This window comes from Lithobates pipiens, unplaced genomic scaffold, assembly GCF_037356315.1.
Source record: "Lithobates pipiens isolate NorthernLeopardFrog02 unplaced genomic scaffold, aLitPip1_a1.2 Scaffold_23, whole genome shotgun sequence".
In the NCBI taxonomy this organism is placed as follows: domain Eukaryota; kingdom Metazoa; phylum Chordata; class Amphibia; order Anura; family Ranidae; genus Lithobates; species Lithobates pipiens.
In genome coordinates, this window is record NW_027507785.1 from 8,936,925 (window position 1) to 8,954,649 (window position 17,725).

The window sequence follows — 17,725 nt, forward strand, 5'->3', positions numbered from 1 at the left end:
AAAAAAGAAGGAAGAAAAAGAAGAAAGAAGGAAGAAGAAGAAGAAAGAAGGAAGAAAAAGAAGGAAGAAGAAGAAAGAAGGAAGAAGAAGAAGAAGAAGAAAGAAGGAAGAAAAAGAAGGAAGAAGGAATAAGAAGAAGAAAGAAGGAAGAAGAAAGAAGAAAGAAGAAGAAGAAGAAGAAGATGGAAGAAGGAAGAAGATGGAAGAAGGAAGAAGGAAGAAGAGGGAAGAAGGAAGAAGGAAGAAGAAGGAAGAAGATGGAAGAAGGAAAAAGAAGGAAGAAGATGGAAGAAGGAAGAAGAGGGAAGAAGGAAGAAGGAAGAAGAAAGAAGAAAGAAGAAGAAGAAGAAGAAGAAGAAGAAGATGGAAGAAGGAAGAAGATGGAAGAAGGAAGAAGAAAGAAGAAAGAAGAAGAAGATGGAAGAAGGAAGAAGATGGAAGAAAGAAGAAAGAAGAAGAAGAAGAAGAAGATGGAAGAAGGAAGAAGATGGAAGAAGGAAGAAGGAAGAAGAAGGAAGAAGATGGAAGAAGGAAGAAGAAGGAAGAAGATGGAAGAAGGAAGAAGAAGGAAGAAGATGGAAGAAGGAAGAAGAGGGAAGAAGGAAGAAGAAGGAAGAAGATGGGAGAAGGAAGAAGAAGGAAGAAGGAAGAAGGAAGAAGAAGGAAGAAGGAAGAAGAGGGAAGAAGGAAGAAGAGGGAAGAAGGAAGAAGGAAGAAGAAGGAAGAAGATGGAAGGAGGAAGAAGAAGGAAGAAGGAAGAAGAAGGAAGAAGAAGAAGTTGCCACCTTCATCATAATAAAAATAAAGATTATATTATCATATAAGAAGAAGAAGAGGGAAGAAGGAAGAAGGAAGAAGAAGGAAGAAGATGGAAGGAGGAAGAAGAAGGAAGAAGATGGAAGGAGGAAGAAGAAGGAAGAAGAAAGAAGAAAGAAGAAGAAGATGGAAGAAGGAAGAAGAAGGAAGAAGATGGAAGAAGGAAGAAGAAGGAAGAAGATGGAAGAAGGAAGAAGAGGGAAGAAGGAAGAAGAAGGAAGAAGATGGGAGAAGGAAGAAGAAGGAAGAAGGAAGAAGAAGGAAGAAGGAAGAAGGAAGAAGAGGGAAGAAGGAAGAAGAGGGAAGAAGGAAGAAGGAAGAAGAAGGAAGAAGAGGGAAGAAGGAAGAAGGAAGAAGAAAGAAGAAAGAAGAAGAAGAAGAAGATGGAAGAAGGAAGAAGATGGAAGAAGGAAGAAGAAAGAAGAAAGAAGAAGAAGATGGAAGAAGGAAGAAGATGGAAGAAAGAAGAAAGAAGAAGAAGAAGAAGAAGATGGAAGAAGGAAGAAGATGGAAGAAGGAAGAAGGAAGAAGAAGGAAGAAGATGGAAGAAGGAAGAAGAAGGAAGAAGATGGAAGAAGGAAGAAGATGGAAGAAGGAAGAAGAGGGAAGAAGGAAGAAGAGGGAAGAAGGAAGAAGAAGGAAGAAGATGGGAGAAGGAAGAAGGAAGAAGAAGGAAGAAGGAAGAAGAGGGAAGAAGGAAGAAGAGGGAAGAAGGAAGAAGGAAGAAGAAGGAAGAAGATGGAAGGAGGAAGAAGAAGGAAGAAGGAAGAAGAAGGAAGAAGAAGAAGTTGCCACCTTCATCATAATAAAAATAAAGATTATATTATCATATAAGAAGAAGAAGAGGGAAGAAGGAAGAAGGAAGAAGAAGGAAGAAGATGGAAGGAGGAAGAAGAAGGAAGAAGATGGAAGGAGGAAGAAGAAGGAAGAAGAAAGAAGAAAGAAGAAGAAGATGGAAGAAGGAAGAAGAAGGAAGAAGATGGAAGAAGGAAGAAGAAGGAAGAAGATGGAAGAAGGAAGAAGAGGGAAGAAGGAAGAAGAAGGAAGAAGATGGGAGAAGGAAGAAGAAGGAAGAAGGAAGAAGAAGGAAGAAGGAAGAAGAAGGAAGAAGGAAGAAGAGGGAAGAAGGAAGAAGAGGGAAGAAGGAAGAAGGAAGAAGAAGGAAGAAGAGGGAAGAAGGAAGAAGGAAGAAGAAAGAAGAAAGAAGAAGAAGATGGAAGAAGGAAGAAGATGGAAGAAGGAAGAAGAAAGAAGAAAGAAGAAGAAGATGGAAGAAGGAAGAAGATGGAAGAAAGAAGAAAGAAGAAGAAGAAGAAGAAGATGGAAGAAGGAAGAAGATGGAAGAAGGAAGAAGGAAGAAGAAGGAAGAAGATGGAAGAAGGAAGAAGAAGGAAGAAGATGGAAGAAGGAAGAAGAAGGAAGAAGATGGAAGAAGGAAGAAGAGGGAAGAAGGAAGAAGAGGGAAGAAGGAAGAAGAAGGAAGAAGAGGGAAGAAGGAAGAAGATGGGAGAAGGAAGAAGAAGGAAGAAGGAAGAAGAAGGAAGAAGGAAGAAGAGGGAAGAAGGAAGAAGAGGGAAGAAGGAAGAAGGAAGAAGAAGGAAGAAGATGGAAGGAGGAAGAAGAAGGAAGAAGGAAGAAGAAGAAGTTGCCACCTTCATCATAATAAAAATAAAGATTATATTATCATTATTTTTATTATGATGAAGGTGGTATATTATGATGATGGTAATAATAATACAAATTATTATTATTATTATTATTATTCTCCGTCCATCCTAATAAAAATCATAATTAAAAACATAATATTACCCACCTCCATCTTTCTCTCACCACCACCTACTGGGCGTTTCGATTTTGCTTTCTACAAAAACATAGAACAGAGAAGGAATATTGTTTATTGCTTTATTTCTGGGATAACAGAGAAAAGTAAAAAATCAATAAACATTCCTTATGAAAACTTGAGATAAAAAAAAAAAAAAAAAGCCACTCTGCCCGTAAGACTCACCTTATCTCCAGTGCTGTCCCACGCAGAAATTCCTCTCCACCACTAGATGGTGCTGCGTTTCCTGTGAGCCCAGATATCAAGGAGCAGCCCCCTAGGGGCACAGGAGAAGAGCACATAGAGTATCATCAAGTAATTTCTTGATACATGTCTCTGCAGTGTTCAGGTCCTGCCAGTCCTGGAATAAATGAGGTGATGTCACATGACTCCGGGGAAACACATATATACAGTACTTTATTATTTTTTTAATGTAGGTGCAGAGTCTTCCTCCAAGGGGGAGGGGTAATCTGGGAGGATGACATTGGGAATATTATTACTGTATATATTTTCCTTTTTTTTTTCTTAAGTCATTCAAATAAAGCTGAAAATTCAGCAAAAACCAGTGAAATATTTCAGACATTTTTATATTAATATACTTCAATGCTTTATATATAATAATATATATATATTATATATTACATACAAAGATATATATATATATATATATATATATATATATATATATATATATATATATATATATTGCTTCTGTTCACATTCACATAAAAATGATGCAATTGATTTTATTTCTCCATCCTGGCAGATCGAATTATCTCATAAAGTAATGAATGTGTTAATGCAAGAAAGAGCAAAAAATAAAAATAAATGAGAAACCGGGTAACAACGATGATGGAGGAATAATCGGGTAATAATGATGAAGTGTGGGGCAGATAACGATGGAGAGAATGTTCTGGATGATAATGAAGAGCAGGAGCTGGGTAATAATAATAATAATGAGGAAGAGCTGGGTAATAATGATGAGGAAGAAGTGGGTAATAATGAAGAGCTGAGTAATAATAATGAGCAGGAGATGGGTACTAATAATGAGGAAGAGCTGGGTAATAATGAAGAGCTGGGTAATAATGATGAGTAAGAGATGGGTAATAATCAAGAGCTGGGTAATAATGATGAGGAAGAGCGGGTAATAATCATGAGTAAGGGATGGGTAATAATGATGAGGAAGAGCTGGGTAATAATGAAGAGTAGGAGCTGGGTAATAATAATGAGGAAGAGTTGGGTAATAACGAGGAAAAGCTGGGTAATAAAGATGAGTAAGAGATGGGTAATAATGAAGAGGAAGAGCTGGGTAAAAATAATGAGGAAGAGCTGGGTAATAATGAGGAAGAGCTGGGTAATAATAATAATGAGGAAGAGCTGGGTAATAATGATGAGTAAGAAATAGGTAACAGTGAAGAGCTGGGTAGTAATGAAGAGCTGGGTAATAATGATGAGGAAGAGCTGGGTGATAATGATGAGGAAGAGATTGGTAATAATGAAGAGCTGGGTAATAATGATGAGGAAGTCGGGTAATAACAATGAAGAGGAGCCCGGTAATAATGATGGAGAGGAGTCGAGTAATAATGATGAAGAGGAGTCGGCTAATAATGATGAAGAGGAGCCAGGTAATAATGATGGAGAGGAGACGGGTAATAATGATGGAGAGGAATCGGCTAATAATGATGAAGAGGAGCCGGGTAATAATGACGGAGAGGAGTCAGGTAATAATGATGGAGAGGAGTCAGGTAATAATGATGAAGAGGAGACGGGTAATAATGATGGAGAGGAGTTGGGTAATAATGATGGAGAGGAGTCAGGTAATAATGATGGAGAGGAGTCGGGTAGTAATGATGAAGAGGAGACGGGTAATAATGAAGGAGAGGAGCTGGGTAATAATGATGAAGAGGAGACGGGTAATAATGATGGAGAGGAGCTGGGTAATAATGATGGAGAGGAGTCGGGTAATAATGATGGAGAGGAATCGGCTAATAATCATGAAGAGGAGCCGGGTAATAATGATGGAGAGGAGTTGGGTAATAATGATGGAGAGGAGTTAAGTAATAATGATGGAGAGGAGTTGGGTAATAATCATGGAGAGGAGTTAAGTAATAATCATGGAGAGGAGGAGTCGGGTAATAATGATGGAGAGGAGTTAAGTAATAATGATGGAGAGGAGTCGGGTAATAATGATGGAGAGGAGTTGGGTAATAATGATGGAGAGGAGTCGGGTAATAACGGTGGAGAGGAGTCGGGTAATAATGATGACAAGCACAGCAAGGAAAAAATTCTTAAATAATTCCTGCTCCTGAGTTCATGGAGAAGGAAAGACAAAGGTCCTTCCCGTCCTCGGCTCCTTGTAGATTCTTCATCATTTTTTATGAATGACATTTTCTATCATCCAGCATTCATATTCCAACTCTATAAATCTGCAGCTTTCATGATAACAATGCCTGGTGATCCCGCCATGGAAGTCCTTGTTCAGGCACTTCCTGTTGTAGGGTGACAACACTCTGTCCATCTCCTAGTTGTTCTCCTGGGTTGTCACCGGGTCACATAGGCTTCCGATGGAGACTACAAGCGCCCATTTCCAAATCCACTGCGGTCACCACCAGGAAACCCGCCCTGAGAAATGCCACGCGGCCACTGCTGGAGTGCATGTAGACAGGAAGTGGTTCAGCGGCTTCAACAACAAATGAGAGCAAATCTCTCCAAAAGAAGAAGAAATCCTCTGCGGACCTTTGTCACTGATACCGGCGTCCTCATTGGAAGCTTTTCCCTCTGTTCCTGTTCTGGTGACAACGGGAACATTTTTTTTTCATCACTTCCTGTCTTGGTGGCAATGGTGACAGGACTAATGGGGGGGAGGGGGGGTCCTTTCCTACTCTATCCTAAATTGGTAAAGGAATTTGGAGAAAAGTTAAACTTTTTACTGCTTAACTGGTGGTAACAATGAAGTCTGACAGGCGGACGCCGTTATCGACAAATCAGCAAATGTATCAATCCATTAACAATATCTAATTCCCCTCCAGCCTCCGCTCACATCCCCTCCTTTCCACTTCTCCACTATAATGTCATTGTGCCAAAAAGTCCGGATTATATTTAGTGCGCTGAAAGGAGCTCCAAGGACACGTGGCGGACATGTGACCCCCAAGCCACGAATAGATAAAACAGATTCCATGTGTCTCCACAATGGAATACCAACCCAGCCAAAGGGTATGGAAGGCAGACATGTGTACAAAGTCTGGAGGAGGTCCTCAGATAACACCTGGGTGGGAATTTTCACAATGTAGTCATGGAGGTCAAGTCATTTATAACTACAGGATGGTGACACATAGGAAAGAAAAAAAGAAAGAAAAAAGAAAGAAAAAAGAAAGAAAAAGAAAAAAGAAAGAAAAAGAAAAAAGAAAGAAAAAAAGAAAGAAAAAAAGAAAGAAAAAGAAAGAAAAAAAGAAATAGAAAAAGAAAGAAAAAGAAAGAAAAAAAAGAAAGAAAAAAAAAGAAAAAAAGAAAGAAAAAAGAAAGAAAAAAAGAAAGAAAAAGAAAGAAAGAGAAAGAAAGAAAAAAAGAAAGAAAAAAAAGAAAAAAGAAAGAAAAAAAGAAAGAAAAAAGAAAGAAAAAGAAAGAAAAAAAGAAAGAAAAAAGAAAGAAAAAAAGAAAGAAAAAAAAAGAAAGAAAAAGAAAGAAAAAAAGAAAGAAAAAAAAGAAAAAAAGAAAGAAAAAAGAAAGAAAAAGAAAGAAAAAAAGAAAGAAAAAAAGAAAGAAAGAAAAAAGAAAGAAAAAAAGAAAGAAAAAAAGAAAGAAAAAAAAAAGAAAAAGAAAGAAAAAAAGAAAGAAAAAAAAAGAAAAAAAGAAAGAAAAAAAGAAAGAAAAAGAGAAAGAAAAAAGAAAGAAAAAAAGAAAGAAAAAAAGAAAGAAAAAAAAAAAGAAAGAAAAAAAGAAAGAAAAAGAAAGAAGTGTTATGTTAATATCCTAAAATGTGTTAATATGTAATAACATATTAATAAACTATAAAAAATAAAAACTAATAAAAAAATTGAATACTAAAAATCTGTAAATGAAAAGTAAATAATAATAAAAAAAAATAATGAAAATTGAGATATATATTGTGACATTGGGGGATGGTAGATGTCCTTTCAGTGAGTTTCACAGCGAACAGGAACGTTAGTTTAAGGGCATGGTAGCCCACTTTTATTAAAAGGAACAAAATAAAGGAAAGTTCATACACGCACTTGGATGTCCACACAGGGGTTCTTCTCCCAAAAACAATAACAAATGAAAAAATGCCATGCTACCTGGCTCCCTTCAGTAGTACTGCCACTTAGGCTTTACGCTTCAGCCCTCTTGGCCATATAGCAGGGTTCCCGTACAACTGCTGTACCTCTTTTCAGCTTCCTTGCTGCTCAGGTCTTCCACTTCGGGCTCTCATCTGTCTCCTTGGACGCACACAGCGTCTATCTAGAAAGCAGCCACTCACTGCTCTGATCCTCAGACTTGGGTCTCTGGCTTTCACTAGTGCACACTTGCACCTCCTGGACACCTGGTCTCCTGACTCCTGGTCTCCTGGTCTTCTGGTCTCCTGGACTCCAGGTCTCCTGGACTCCTGGTCTTCTGGTCTCCTGGACTCCAGGTCTCCTGGACTCCTGGTCTCCTGGACTCCTGGTCGTCTCGTCTCCTGACTCCTGGTCTCCTGGTCTTCTGCTCTCCTGGACTCCAGGTCTCCTTGACTCCTGGTCTCCTGGACTCCTGGTCTCCTGGTCTTCTGGTCTCCTGGACTCCAGGTCTCCTGGACTCCTGGTCTCCTGGTCTCCTGGACTCCTGGACTCCAGGTCTCCTGGTCTCCTGGTCTCCTGGACTCCTGGACACCTGGACACCTGGTCTCCTGACTCCTGGTCTCCTGGTCTTCTGGTCTCCTGGTCTTCTGGTCTCCTGGACTCCTAGTCTCCTGGACTCCTGGACTTCTGGTCTCCTGGTCTCCTGGACTCCTGGACTCCTGGTCTCCTGGACTCCTGGTCTCCTGGACTCCTGGTCTCCTGGTCTCCTGGACTCCTGGACTCCTGGTCATCTGGTCTCCTAGACTCCTAGACTCCTGGACTCCTGGTCTCCGGGTGGACCTCCTGTTTCTCTGGGTGGAGCCCAGAACCATAGTCCTGACTCTGCTATAAGCCCAGGACTCACCTGCTCAATCAACCAGCCAGACTCCTGGCTGTTCCCAAAACCCGATCACAGGATTGGAGATTCCATCCCACCCATAACGCTATGGAATCTCCGGGCTCCAGGACCCCAACTGGATTTTACAAATTTTGGAGGAAACTGATAAAACAGATTCCTCCACATTAAATACCCCTGGAGCCCCTGAACCTGCCTATTTGAGAACCCTGGGCGACAATTACTAGGACAGGGAACTGTACTGTCACATTATATATATTGATAAATACACTATATTACCAAAAGTATTGGGACGCCTGCCGATGTCATTAAAGATCATATACATGTAAAATGTATATGATCTTTAATAACATCCCTGTCTTAGTCCATAGGGTTCAATATTGAGTTGGCCCACCCTTCACAGCTATAACAGCTTCAACTCTTCTGGGAAGGCTGTCCACAAGGTTTAGGAGTGTGTCTATGGGAACGTTTGACCATTTCTTCCAGAAGCACATTTGTGAGTTCAGGCACTGATGCTGGACGAGAAGGCCTGACTCGCAGTCTCTGCTCTAATTCATCCCAAAGATGTTCTATCGGGTTGAGGTCAGGACTCTGTGCAGGCCAAGTTTCTCCACCCCAAACTTGCTCATCCATGTTTTTATGGACCTTGCTTTGTGCACTGGTCCAAATAATTTGGTGGAGGGGGGGATTATGGTGTGGGGTTGTTTTTCAGGGGTTGGGCTTGGCCCCTTAGTTCCAGTGAAGGGAACTCCTAAAGCGTCAGCATACCAAGACATTTTGGACAATTTCATGCTCTCAACTTTGTGGGAACAGTTTGGGGATGACCCCTTTCAGTTCCAACATGACTGCACACCAGTGCCTGCTCTAATGAATCTCAATTTCAGCTGTGACACACCAGTGTTTCCAATCAATGCCCACCAGTGTTGCCAATCAGTGCCCACCATAATCCCCCCTCCACCAAATGATTTGGACCAGTGCACAAAGCAAGGTCTAAAAAAAAAAAAAATGAAAGCAAGAATTGGCCTTGCTGTAAAAATAAATAAATTGATGCCCCCGTCAAACAGTTGCGGGAAAATTGGTCTTTGGGTGTTGGTGGTGCCTTCACCCTGTAACCCTATAGAGATACTCTTGATGAAAGCAGGAATTGGCCTTGCTGTAAACAAAAATAGATATTATATGCACCTGTCAAACGTGTGCGGAAAAATTGGGCCTTGGGTTTTAATTGTGCCCGTGAAACCTATACCAAAAAATACTTTGAGATAAAATCAACACCCACAAAGCTAGGCAGCCAAGAAATTTAATCAGCAACAACTGTATCAGGGGCTTGATAGTTGCTGCTAATCCAGGACTGATTAATTTTCAAAAATGTCAGCCGGTCAACAGAGTCTGTGGACAGACGCACTCTTTTATCTGTCACAAAACCTCTAGCAGTACTGAATGGCCATTCAGAAAGCACGCTGGTTGCAGAGCAACCTAGCAGCTTAATTGCGTACTGGGCAAGTTCTGGCCAGTGGCCTATTCTCATGACTAGGGATCAGCTATATGTTCAGGTCGAACATGAGTTCAACTCAAACATTGGTTGTTCACCCGTTCATTGAAAACCGAACATTATGGGGTGTTCACGCCAAATTTTAGCGCCCCATAATGCACTGCGGGAGCCCAGTGCATTGCTGTATGATGATTGGCCAAAGCATGCACCATGACCTACATGCTTTGGCCAATCCCAGCACTCTCAGCTAAGAGAGCCATATTTGCTCAAAGGCATGGTGCCTTTGGCCAATCATGGCTCAGGGGGACTAAGTCCAAGCCCCACACTATATAAGACTGCCTGCACATCCGCCCTGTGTAGTGTGTTGTTGGCGTGGACGGAGCGAGAGTGTCATTTAGATTAAGCAGGCAGGCAGGCAGGTTATTCAGTTAGCTGCAGTGTATTTGAGATATATATATATATATATATATATATATATATATATATATATATATATATATATATATATACAGTCAGTCTCATATATATATATATAAAAATATATTTATATATATATATATATATATATATATATATATATCCACTGCATCCAGTTTAGCTATACCTGACTGCAAGCCATTCCTGGTGTACTTTTTCTAATATACTTCAGGCAGGTAGGTTATTCAGTTATCTGCAGTGTATTTAGGTTCCATGCAGACTGGACTTAAAAAACGTAGATTCTACAGGCATTTGAGATTTTTTTCACCTGCCTCTAGAAGCACTTCTATTGTGTTCTATGTGTCTTTGTACATTATGACTACTACAGGCGTTTTCTGTGAGGGACGTTCAAAGACAGGAAAAAAAAAAAAAAACCTTATCCATTGCGTTTTCTGGAGAAGTTTAGGAGCTATAAAAACGTCAGTCTCTCCTAAACTCCTAAACCTAAACTCCTCTTATCTCTTCTGAACATCAAGTTTCAAAGTTTTTTTTTTTAGTAAAGTGTATATATATATATATATATATATATCCACTGCATTCAGTTTAGCTATATCTGACTGCAGGCCATTCCTGGTGTACTTTTTATAATATATTTCAGGCGGTGTACATAGTGCACAGTACTGTTCACCCATAGTACAGTTGCTACAACTTTTCTGGTGGTGTACACAGTACACACAGTACACCTATAGTTTTTATTACACTTCTGTTGGTGTACACAGTATCGTGCACCCATAATGCAGTTGTTACTACTTTTCTGGTGGTGTACACAGTACACAATACATACAGATCACCCATAGTTGTTATTACACTTCTGTTGGTATACGCGGTGTACATAGTGCACAGTACTGTTCACTAGTGATGGACGAACTTCCGACGGGACTATAGTTCGCAAACCGGAACGTTCGCGGCGGGCCCCATTGACTTCAATGGGAGGCGAACTTCGCAAACCTACAGGTCAAATTTGCAGCCACAAAATAATTAATAGCTGTGTAAACATAGTCCCACCACATGGCCAATGACATAACACATGTATGAGGTGAATCTGGGATCGACAACTACAAGCATTCTTTTTTTATATGGGAAATTGTTGTGACAATTCAGGACTGTGGAGCGCATGAAGGCAATGGAGGAGAGGGAAGGTCAGGGACCAGGGTAGGCAAAGAAGAGGGTGCAGGAGATGATCACCAGCAGCGTAACATACAGCAATGACACCTGCACCGTGATAGAGTCATCTGACAACAGCACCGTGATAGAGAGCACTGACATCAGCAGCATGACATACAGCAATGACACCTGCACCGTGATAGAGTGATCTGACAACAGCACCATGATAGAGAGCACTGACATCAGCAGCGTGACATAAAGCACTCACACCAGCACCGTGATATACAGCCCTGACAGCAGCACCGTGATAGAGAGCACTGACATCAGCACCGTGATATACAGCACTGACACCTGCACCGTAAGCAGCCCTAGGAGGAAGTCAGCATAGCACAGGGATGGTGGGAGCCCCTCATAATGAGCATAGCACAGGGATGGTGGGAGCCCCTCATAATAAGCAGCCCCAGGATGATGTCAGCATAGCACAGGGATGGTGGGAGCCCCTCATAATAAGCAGCCCCAGGAGTAATTCAGCACAGCACAGGGATGGTGGGAGCCCCTTATAATGAGCATAGCACAGGGATGGTGGGAGCACCTCAAAATATGCACAGCAGAGGTACAGCCCCAGGAGGAAGTCAGCACAGCACAGGGATGGTGGGAGCCCCTCATAATATGCACAGCAGAGGTACAGCCCCAGGAGGATGTCAGCATAGCACAGGGATGGTGGGAGCCCCTCATAATAAGCAGCCCCAGTAGAAATATGACACTGCTCAACCTCTTCAAAGAGGAGGGTACGGGCATATAGTACGGTGTGCTTTTTTTGGAAAAGGAAGTGAGCCAAATGAAGAAAGAAGGTCTCTGTGCTTGATTAAAAAAATTGTTTATAGACATATACATGGTCTACTGGTCACATGTGTTGAATTCCTCCGAGATCCATGCCTCATTCATTTTTAGAAATGTGAGGTAGTTAACACTATCGTGAGCTAGGCGAGTACGCTTATCGGTCACGATCCCCCCTGCTGCGCTGAACGTCCTTTCGGACAGGACACTGGATGAGGGGCAAGCCAACAGTTCGATTGCAAATTGGGCAAGCTCTGGCCAGAGGTCAAGCCTGCCCACCCAGTAGTCCAGGGGTTCATCACTCCTCAGAGCGTCCACATCGGCCGCTAACCCGATGTAGTCGGACACCTGACGGTTTAGGCGTTCCCTGATGCTGGATCCGGATGACACCTGTCGATGGGTCGGCTGAAAGAATGACCTCATATCCGAAGTCACCAACACATCTTCAAACCGGCCTCTTCTTGCAGGCGCTGTTGGATTGGTACCCGCAAATCCTTCTCTGGGAGTGGGAATTGCTCCTCTGCCAGCGCACGCAAAAGCAGAATGCAGCATTTCTCGAAGCAAGGCCTGGAAGTACTGCATTCTGACAGCCCTCTGTGACGGCGGTAACATTTCCGCCATTTTGTGTTTGTACCGGGGGTCTAAGTACGTTGCCACCCAGTACTGGTCCTTGACCCTTATGCTTTTTATACGGGGGTCCCTATTAAAACACTGGAGCATGAAGGCCCCCATTTGCACTAAAGTGGAAGCGGTGTGGTGGCCTGGCTCCTGCTCATCATCCAGGATAATGTCGTCCTCTTCATTCTCCTCTCCCCATCAACGCACAACAGGGATCCCAGAAAGGTTTAAAGCATGCTCTTCTTGCTCCTCCTCATCCGCCCTGGCACCATCCTCCTCTGACTTCTCTTCAGACTCCTGTTGTTGACTTGTCTCAGATAGAGTAGCCCCCCCTGGGAATTCATCCAGCATTGCGACTTCCTCATCTTCCCGCTCCTGCTCCTCCACAGCTTGATCAATGACACGACGCAATGCACGCTCCATAAAGAAGACATAAGGTACCATGTCACTAATGGCACCATGGCTGCCACTGACCAGTTTGGTGATCTCCTCAAATGGGCGCAGAAGTCTGCATGCGTCGCGCATGAGCAGCCACTGGCGTGATGAAAACAACCCCAGCTCCCCAGAACCGGTTCTGCCGCAGAGTTCATACAGGTAGACGTTAACTGCACGTTTCTGCTGGAGCAGCCTATCAAGCATATAGAAGGTTGAGTTCCATCGCGTCGGGCAATCGCAAATAAGACGTCTGACCGGCAGATTGTGTCGCCGCTGAATGTCAGCAAGGCGAGCCATGGCCGTGTAAGATCTTTTGAAATGGGCCGAGATTTTCCTTGCCTGCCGCAAGATGTCCTGGACCCCAGGGTATTTGACAACGAATCGCTGCACGACCAAGTTTAAGACGTGTGCCATGCATGGCATGTGCGTGATTTTGCCCTGTTTCAATGCGCCAAGCAGATTGGCACCGTTGTCACACACCACTTTACCAACTGTCAAATTGAGGGGTGTTAGCCACTGATCTGCCTGTGAACGCAAAGCTGAAAGGAGTGCCGGGCCAGTGTGGCTCTTGGCTTCCAGGCACAACAGACACAGCACGGCATGGCAACATCTCACCTGGCATGTCGAATAGGTTCTGGGGAGCTTGGGCGGCGCAGCGGAAGAGACGCTAGCAGCGGAAAAGGAGGAGTCAGCTGAGGAGGAGAGGGAGGAGGATGGAGTAGAAGAAGATTCAACCCTGCATGCAATCCGTGGCGGTAAAACCAAATCTACACAGGTGCCACGGGTTACATGCTTGACGGCCGTCAGAAGGTTCACCCAGTGGGCAGTAAAAGTGATATACCTTCCCTGCCCGTGTTTGCTAGACCACGTGTCTGTGGTCAGATGTATCTTGGCACCGACACTGTGTGCCAGAGATACATTCACTTGCCGCTGAACATGGCCATATAGCTCTGGGATGCCCTTCTCTGAGAAATACTTCCTTCCTGGGACCTTCCATTGTGGTGTTCCAATGGCCACAAATTTGCGAAAGGCCTCGGAGTCCACCAGTTTATATGGCAGTAGTTGGCGGGCTATGAGTTCTGACAAGCCAGCCGTCAACCGTTGGGCAAGAGGGTTATCCGGCGTCATCATTTTTTTACGCTCGAACATTAGGTCCACGGAAGCCTGCCTTTTTGCAGAAAAACGTGAGCTTGGCGTGATGGAAGGTGGAGTGGAGGACAATTGTGAGGAGAGAGGAGAAGGAGAAGTAGAAGACGAGGCTGGACGGTGAGAGCCTGCAGTGTGGCTTTGTGTGTTCCGTTGCTCCCACTGGGCTCGGTGATGGCTGCTCATGTGCCTTCTTAAGGCGGTCGTCCCTAGGTGAGTGTTGGGCTTACCGCGACTAATGCGTTGACTGCAAAGATTGCAGATGGCATCGCTATTGTCAGCAGCGGACACGTTAAAAAAAGCCCACACTGCGGAGCCATGTGCCGGTGTCCTGGGAGCGCCAGATGTGACCGTACATGGTCGATGACTCGCTCCTGATACATTTGCAGTCTGCTTTGTCCCTCCTGTGCAATGTAAGTTATTCCTGCTTCTCCTCCCTATCTGCTGGTCCATATCTCCCTCTGAACTCCCCTCCTCTTCCTCTCTTGTGGGCACCCACGTGACATCACTAGACACGTCATCATCAACGTCACCTTCCCCACCGCTATAAGTAGAGATCTCGGAGTAGGCAGCAACACCGGGGACCAACCTCCTCCTTGGGCTGATATGGGTACTGATCTGGGTCGTCAGACTGCTGAGTAGCGGTTGTTGCTGCCTCCTCTTCCTGATCCAATACCAATAGTGGCTGCGCATCAGAAATGTCTTGATATGGATCGGAAAATAATTCCTGTGACTCAAGCGGAAGGTATGTGGTGGTGGTGGTGGTGGTGGTGTTGTTGGTGGTAGTGTCTTTGGGGGTGCACATAGCAGAGAGTGAAGAAGAGGGTGCAGATCGAGAGGATGAGGAGGGTGCAGAAGAGTAAGGCTGAGTGAGCCACTCAACCAAGTCTAGTGCGTCCTTTAAAGTAATTGAACGCACCTTCTGCAACTTCCCACTTTGGCTCAAGCCTGTTGCTCCTGCCCTACCCCTACCACCCCTGCGGAAGGGCCTGCCTCTTCCTCTGCCTATCATTTTTTAAATGACCCTGTGACAAAACTCTCAGTCCCTATACCAGTGATGGCGAACCTTGGCACTCCAGATGTTTTGGAACTACATTTCCCATGATGCTCAGCCACTCTGCAGTGTAGTTGAGCATCATGGGAAATGTAGTTCCAAAACATCTGGCGTGCCAAGGTTCGCCATCACTGCCCTATACCGATGAAGGACTGCTGCAGTATAGGGCAGTGGTCAGCAATAGTGCACCTCAACCCTATGTATTGTGGACCGATACCAGTCCTTATAGAATGGCAGACTGTACCTCACTCAACCCTATGTACTGTAGCACCCTAGACAGACCAAGTTACCAGTCCTTATAAGGACTTTTGTGGACCAAGTAGGTTGTGTGTGAGTGATTAGCAGACTGTACGTCAGTCCCTATACCGATGAAGGACTGCTGCAGTATAGGGCAGCGGTCAGCAGTAGTGCACCTCAACCCTATGTATTGTGGACCGATACCAGTCCTTATAGAATGGCAGACTGTACCGCACTTAACCCTATGTACTGTAGTACCCTATACCTTACCAGTTCTTATAAGGACTTTTGTGGACCAAGTAGGTTGTGTGTGAGTGATTAGCAGACTGTACGTCAGTCCCTATACCGATGAAGGACTGCTGCAGTATAGGGCAGCGGTCAGCAGTAGTGCACCTCAACCCTATGTATTGTGGACCGATACCAGTCCTTATAGAATGGCAGACTGTACCGCACTTAACCCTATGTACTGTAGTACCCTATACCTTACCAGTCCTTATAAGGACTTTTGTGGACCAAGTAGGTTGTGTGTGAGTGATTAGCAGACTGTACGTCAGTCCCTATACCGATGAAGGACTGCTGCAGTATAGGGCAGCGGTCAGCAGTAGTGCACCTCAACCCTATGTATTGTGGACCGATACCAGTCCTTATAGAATGGCAGACTGTACCTCACTCAACCCTATGTACTGTAGCACCCTAGACAGACCAAGTTACCAGTCCTTATAAGGACTTTTGTGGACCAAGTAGGTTGTGTGTGAGTGATTAGCAGACTGTACGTCAGTCCCTATACCGATGAAGGACTGCTGCAGTATAGGGCAGCGGTCAGCAGTAGTGCACCTCAACCCTACGTATTGTGGACCGATACCAGTCCTTATAGAATGGCAGACTGTACCGCACTTAACCCTATGTACTGTAGTACCCTATACCTTACCAGTTCTTATAAGGACTTTTGTGGACCAAGTAGGTTGTGTGTGAGTGATTAGCAGACTGTACGTCAGTCCCTATACCGATGAAGGACTGCTGCAGTATAGGGCAGTAGTCAGCAGTAGTGCACCTCAACCCTATGTATTGTGGACCGATACCAGTCCTTATAGAATGGCAGACTGTACCTCACTCAACCCTATGTACTGTAGCACCCTAGACAGACCAAGTTACCAGTCCTTATAAGGACTTTTGTGGACCAAGTAGGTTGTGTGTGAGTGATTAGCAGACTGTACGTCAGTCCCTATACCGATGAAGGACTGCTGCAGTATAGGCAGGGCTGGACTGGGACAGAAATTTGGCCCTGGACTTCATCCAGATCAGCCCACTTACATTTTGAGTGTCCCATCAGCACTCCCTTACATCAGAGTGTCCCATCACCAGCCCCCTTACAACAGAGTGTCCCATTACCAGCCCCCTTACATCAGAGGGTCCCATCAGCACCCCCTTACATCAGAGTGTCCCATCAGCACCCCCTTACATCAGAGTGGCCCATCACCAGCCCCCTTACATCAGAGTGGCCCACTGAGCCATCGGCCCACCGGGAAACTCCCGGTAGTCCCAATGGCCAGTACATGCCTGAGTATAGGGCAGTGGTCAGCAGTAGTGCACCTCAACCCTATGTATTGTGGACCGATACCAGTCCTTATAGAATGGCAGACTGTACCTCACCCAACCCTATGTACTGTAGTACCCTATACCTTACCAGTCCTTATAAGGACTTTTGTGGACCAAGTAGGTTGTGTGTGAGTGATTAGCAGACTGTACGTCAGTCCCTATACCGATGAAGGACTGCTGCAGTATAGGGCAGCGGTCAGCAGTAGTGCACCTCAACCCTATGTATTGTGGACCGATACCAGTCCTTATAGAATGGCAGACTGTACCTAACTCAACCCTATGTACTGTAGCACCCTAGACAGACCAAGTTACCAGTCCTTATAAGGACTTTTGTGGACCAAGTAGGTTGTGTGTGAGTTATTAGCAGACTGTACGTCAGTCCCTATACCGATGAAGGACTGCTGCAGTATAGGGCAGCGGTCAGCAGTAGTGCACCTCAACCCTATGTACTGTGGACCGATACCAGTCCTTATAGAATGGCAGACTGTACCTCACTCAACCCTATGTACTGTAGCACCCTAGACAACCCAAGTTACCAGTCCTTATATAGCGATACCCTCACTTAAGAGGGCCGCAAGTTTGGTTTGGGTCCTGAGCACAGCTCCGCCAACCCCCCGGCAATCTGCACTACCCACTCTGGCACAGTTAGTATCTAGCAATACACATTAAATCACTTATACTCTAAATATGTGTGTGTGCGTGCGTGGGTAACTCAAGCTCATAGACAATCTTTGAAAGTATATAACTGACTTTACTTATTGTTTTTATAAAAGGAATAACATGAATCAAACATTTGGATTGCAACACATAATCAGGTCCCTGCAGTAACCAGTAATAAAGATAAACAGAGTAATCAGCATAATAAAGTATTGCTATGCAACTCTAGCGCTGCCCTTTTTCAGCTACTTCCCCACATGGGTAAACACCCAGC

General features: G+C 44.2%; 1 protein-coding gene across 7 annotated transcripts in view; it reads right to left on the reverse strand.

Moving 5' to 3' along the window:
• LOC143927185 (olfactory receptor 1E16-like) overlaps positions 1-17,725 on the reverse strand; it is a 162,470-nt gene that overhangs the window by 28,335 nt on the left and 116,410 nt on the right. For all 7 annotated transcript variants that reach the window (XR_013262246.1, XR_013262251.1, XR_013262245.1 and 4 more), the window contains one exon: positions 2,630-2,677. The gene's annotated coding sequence lies outside the window, so the exon portion shown is untranslated. The remainder of the gene's footprint in view (positions 1-2,629; positions 2,678-17,725) is intronic.